Genomic DNA, 5,858 nt, shown 5'->3' with positions numbered 1-5,858 from the left:
ACTGTACTAAGCGCCGCTACTTCTGAGGCGATGTAGGGGAAAGGCACGGGGCAGGACAGGGAAGCGACGCAGGGAGGAATATTCTAGGAATATTCTAGGAATATAACAGAGGGAGGTGGAGCTGAGAGAGAGGAACAGAAGCGCGGAGGTCTCCACAAGAGGAATTGTGCGGCTAGGAATCGGCAGGAAAACCTTAGAGGGAGAGTAGGATGGATTTATTTATTTATTTTTTTAAAATTCTATTTATTTTATTTTGTTAGTGTGTTTGGTTTTGTTCTCTGTCTCCTCCTTTTAGACTGTGAGCCCGCTGTTGGGTAGGGACTGTCTCTATATGTTGCCAGCTTGGACTTCCCAAGTGCTTAGTACAGTGCTCTGCACACAGTAAGCGCTCAATAAATACGATTGATTGATTGATTGATTGATTGACTGATTGATTGGGAATCCCAGTACGGAGTTGGGGGGTGAGCGAGGGAAGGAGGAAGGATTGAGGCATTTGGTGTGGAGTCAGGAGGGGCGGGAGGGAGGAGGAATTGAGGCATTTCATGGAGGAAAAGGGGAAGGGAATGGGGATTACCTGTATATATGTATATATGTTTGTACATATTTTTTTTACTCTATTTATTTAATTCATTTGTACATATCTATTCTATTTATTTTATTTTGTTAGTATGTTTGGTTTTGTTCTCTGTCTCCCCCTTTTAGACTGTGAGCCCACTGTTGGGTAGGGACTGTCTCTATGTGTTGCCAGTTTGTACTTCCCAAGCGCTTAGTACAGTGCTCTGCACATAGTAAGCGCTCAATAAATACGATTGATGATGATGATGATGATTCCAAAGAAGGTGAGAATTCCTGGAGGGTCAGGAGTAAAATAATGATAATAATGATGGTATTTGTTAAGCGCTTACTATGTGCAAAGCACTGTTCTAAGCGCTGGGGCGGGGGATACAAGGTGATGAGGTTGTCCCATGTGGGACTCACAGTCTTAATCCCCATTTTCCAGATGAGGTAACTGAGGCTCAGAGAAGTTAAGTGACTCGCCCAAGGTCACACAGCGGACAGGTGGCGGAGCTGGGATTCGAACCCATGACCTCTGACTCCAAAGCCCGGGCTCTTTCCACTGAGCCACTCTGCTTCCTTAGTAAAAGTTAATAGTCCCTGACAGAGACGGAGAATTTGGGAGGAGCTAGGGAGAGGGGGCGAGGGTGGTAACAGACTGATCATCATCATCATCATCAATCGTATTTATTGAGCGCTTACTATGTGCAGAGCACTGTACTAAGCGCTTGGGAAGTACAAGCTGGCAACATATAGAGACAGTCCCTACCCAACAGCGGGCTCACAGTCTAAAAGGGGGAGACAGAGAACAAAACCAAACATACTAACAAAATAAAATAAAATAAATAAATAAAAGAAAATAAAATAAAATGATCCGAGGTGCTCGGCGGATAAAGAGGACCGGACATCTGGGCACCGAGTCGGCTGCTGGACCCCCTACACTGAGGTCATTCATTCATTCAATCATATCTATTGAGCGCCTACTGTGTGCAAAGCATTGTATCATCATCAATCGTATTTATTGAGCGCTTACCGTGTGCAGAGCACTGTACTAAGCGCTTGGGAAGTCCAAGTTGGCAACATATAGAGACAGTCCCTACCCAACAGTGGGCTCGCTGTACTAAGTTTTGGGGAGGCTACTACATAACAACAGGCACATTCCTGTCCACAATGAGCTCACAGTCTAGAGGGGGAGACAGGCATCAATATAAATAAATAAATAGGCATTAATATAAATCGATCAATAAATAGATCCATAAATAAATTACAGATATATACATATGTGCTGCGGGGATGGGAGGGAGGATGAATGAAGGAGCAAGTAAGAGCGGGGCAGAAGGGAGTGGGAGAAGAGGAGAGGAGGACTTAGTCAGGGAAGGCTTCTTGGAGGGGGTGGGCCTTCAGCAGCGTGGCTCAGTGGAAAGAGCCCGGGCTTGGGCGTCAGAGGTCATGGGTTCTAATCCCGGCTCCGCCACTGGTCAGCTGTGTGACTTTGGGCCAGTCGCTCCACTTCTCTGTGTCTCAGTTACCTCATCTGGAAAATGGAGATTAAGACTGTGAGCCCCACGTGGGACAGCCTGAGCACCTTGTAGCCTCCCAGCGCTTAGACCAGTGCTTTGCATGTAGTAAGCGCTTAACAAATGGAGAAGCAGTGTGGCTCAGTGGAAAGAGCCCGGGCTTTGGAGTCAGAGGTCATGGGTTCGAATCCCGGCTCTGCCACTTGTCAGCTGTGGGGCCTTGGGCAAGCCGCTTAACTTCTCTGTGCCTCAGTTCCCTCATCTGCAAAATGGGGATGAAGACTGTGAGCCCCCCGTGGGACAGCCTGATCACCTTGTAACCTCCCCAGCGCTTAGAACAGTGCTTTGCACATAGTGAGCACTTAATAAATGCCATTAAAAAAACCCCAAAACTTGGGTTCCAATCCCGGCTTCACCGCCTGTCTGCTGTGTGACCCCAAGCAAGCCATGTCACTTTTTTATGGCATTTATTAAAGCGCTTACTATGTGCAAAGCACTATTCTAAGCGCTGGGGCGGTTACAAGGTGATCAGGTTGTCCCACGGGGGGCTCACAGTCTTTATCCCCATTTTACAGATGAAGTCACTGAGGCCCAGAGAAGCGAAGTGACTTGCCCAAAGTCACACAGCTGACAATTGGCGGAGCTAGGATTTGAACCCATGACCTCTGACTCCAAAGCCCGAGCTCTTTCCGTTGAGCCACGCTGCTTCTCTGTGCCTCGGTGACCTCACCTGTAAAATAGGGATTAAGACTGTGAGCCCTGTGTGGGACAGGGACTGTATCCAACCCAATCACTTTGTATCTACCCCAGTGCTTAGTACAGTGCCCGGCACAAAGGAAGCACGTAACAAATATCACAATTATTATTTTTATTATTATTCTCTGGACCTCAGTTCCCTCATCTGTAAAATGGGAATTCAATCCCTCTTCATTCATTCATTCAATTGTATTTATTAAGCCTTACTGTGTGCAGAGCACTGCACTAAGCACTTGGGAAAGTACCAATACAACAATAAACAGGGACAATATCTGCCCACAACGAGCTCACAATCAGAGGAATAGGCTGTGAGCCCCTTTGTGGGTCTTGATGATGGTATTTGTTAAGCACTTACTATGTGCCAGGGACTGTACTAAGCGCTAGGGTGGATTCATTATATATGTATATTATATGTATATATGTATATTATATATGTATATTCATTATATATGTATATATGGATTCATTATGTATGTATATATGTATATATACATATATACATCTATACACACATATATATGTATAGATGTATATATACATATATATACTGTATATATGTATATATGTTTGTACATATTTATTACTCTATTTTTATTTATTTTACTTGTACATATCTATCCTATTTATTTTATTTTGTTAGTATGTTTGGTTTTGTTCTCCGTCTCCCCCTTTTAGACTGTGAGCCCACTGTTGAGTAGGAACTGTCTCTATATGTTGCCAATTTGTACTTCCCAAGCGCTCAGTACAGTGCTCTGCACATAGTAAGCGCTCAATAAATACGATTGTTGATGATGATGATGATGATGATTCATTCATTCAATTGCATTTATTGAGCGCTTACTGTTTGCTGAGCGCTTGGGAAGTACAAGTCGGCAACATATAGAGACTGTCCCTACCCAACAACGGGCTCACATGGGGTTGAACACAGTCCCTGTCCCACATAAGGCTCACAGTCTCAATCCCCATTTTACAGATGAGGAAACTGAGGCCCAGAGAAGTGAAGTGACTTGGCCAAGGTCGCCCAGCAGCCAAGCGGCAGAGCCAGGATTAGAACCCACGACCTTCTAATTCCCAGGCCTGTGCTCTATCCACTACGCCATGCTCCACCCCAGTGCATAGTACAGTGTTGGCACATAGTAAACACTTAACAAATACTACAAATAAAATTATTTCAATTATAATTATTTCCCTTCAAAGCCCTACTGAGAGCTCACCTCCTCCAGGAGGCCTTCCCAGACTGAGACCCCTCTTTCCCCTCCCCATCCCCTGCCTTACCTCCTTCCCCTCCCCACAGCACTGTATATATGTATAGATGTTTGTACAGATTTATTACTCTATTTTACTTGTACATATCTATTCTATTTATTTTCTTTTGTTAATACGTTTTGTGTTGTTGTCTGTCTCCCCCTTCTAGACTGTGAGCCCGCTGTTGGGTAGGGTCCATCTCTAGATGTTGCCAACTTGTACTTCCCAAGCTCTTAGTACAGTGCTCTGCACACAGTAAGCGCTCAATAAATAATGCTGACTGACTGAATGAACGAATTATTTAGCAACAGAGGCCTGGCCGAGGAATCCAGCCACGTGCCAATTCCCACCTTCCCCCGTCCCACTGTTGGGTAGGGACTGTCTCTATATTTTGCCAACTTGTACTTCCCAAGCGCTTAGTACAGTGCTCTGCACACAGTAAGCGCTCAATAAATACGACTGATTGATTGATTGATCAGGATGCCATCAGGGTGGTGCTGGGGTAGCAGGAGGGTGGTCCCCTTCTAGACTGTGAGCCCACTGTTGGGTAGGGACCGTCTCTATAGGCTGCCAACTTGTACTTCCCAAGCGCTTAGTCCAGTGCTCTGCACACAGTAAGCGCTCAATAAATACGATTGAATGAGTGAATGAAAGTGGTCTTTCAGTTAGTTTACCCCCTGTCCTGTACAGCATGGCAACGGATGCCTCTATGTCACCTTGAAAGCCTTACTGAAGGCACATCTCCTCCAAGAGGCCTTCCCTGACTGAGACCTCCTTTCTTCTTTTCCCAATCCCTTCTGCATTGCCCTTGTGCTAGGATTTGTACCCTTTATTCACCCCTCCCTCAGCCCCAAAATAATAATAATAATAATAATAATAATAATAATGATGATGATGATGATGGCACTTATTAAGCACTTACTATGTGCAAAGCACTGTTCTAAGCACTGGGGAGGTTACGAGGTGATCAGGTTGTCCCACGGGGGGCTCACAGTCTTAATCCCCATTTTCCAGATGAGGTAACTGAGGCCCAGAGAAGTGAAGTCACTTGCCCAAAGTCACACAGCTGACAATTGGCGGAGGCGGGATTTGAACCCATGACCTCTGACTCCAAAGCCCGGGCTCTTTTCCATTGAGCCACGCTGCTTCTCTAAGATTTGAACCCTTTATTCACCCCTCCCTCAGCCCCAAAATAATAATAATGATAGCATTTATTAAGCGCTTACTATGTGCAAAGCACTGCTCTAAGCACTGGGGAGGTTACAAGGTGATCAGGTTGTCCCACGGGGGGCTCACAGTCTTCATCCCCATTTGACAGATGAGGGAACTGAGGCCCAGAGAAGTGAAGTCACTTGCCCAAAGTCACACAGCTGACAATTGGCGGAGCTGGGACTTGAACCCGTGACCTCTGACTCCAAAGCCTGTGCTCTTTCCACTGAGCCACGCTGCTTCTCTAAACACTTCCGTCCATTCCATAGTTATTTGTATTAATGTCTGTCTCCCCTTCTAGACTGTAAGCTCGCCAAGGGCATAGACACGTGTCTACCAGAGAAGCAGCGTGGCTCAGTAAAAAGAGCCCGGGCTTTGGAGTCAGAGGTCATGGGTTCAAATCCCGGCTCTGCCCATTGTCAGCTGGGTGACTTTGGGCAAGTCACTTCACTTCTCTGGGCCTCAGTTACCTCATCTGGAAAATGGGGATGAAGACTGTGAGCCCCCCCACCCCCGTGGGACAACTGGATCACCTTGTAACCTCCCTAGCGCTTAGAACACCTGTCCCCAAATCAA

This window comes from Tachyglossus aculeatus, chromosome 22 (genome assembly GCF_015852505.1).
Source record: "Tachyglossus aculeatus isolate mTacAcu1 chromosome 22, mTacAcu1.pri, whole genome shotgun sequence".
NCBI classification, from domain to species: Eukaryota; Metazoa; Chordata; class Mammalia; order Monotremata; family Tachyglossidae; genus Tachyglossus; species Tachyglossus aculeatus.
The sequence above is the reverse complement of the archived record's forward strand: the minus strand, read 5'-3'. Positions refer to the sequence as shown.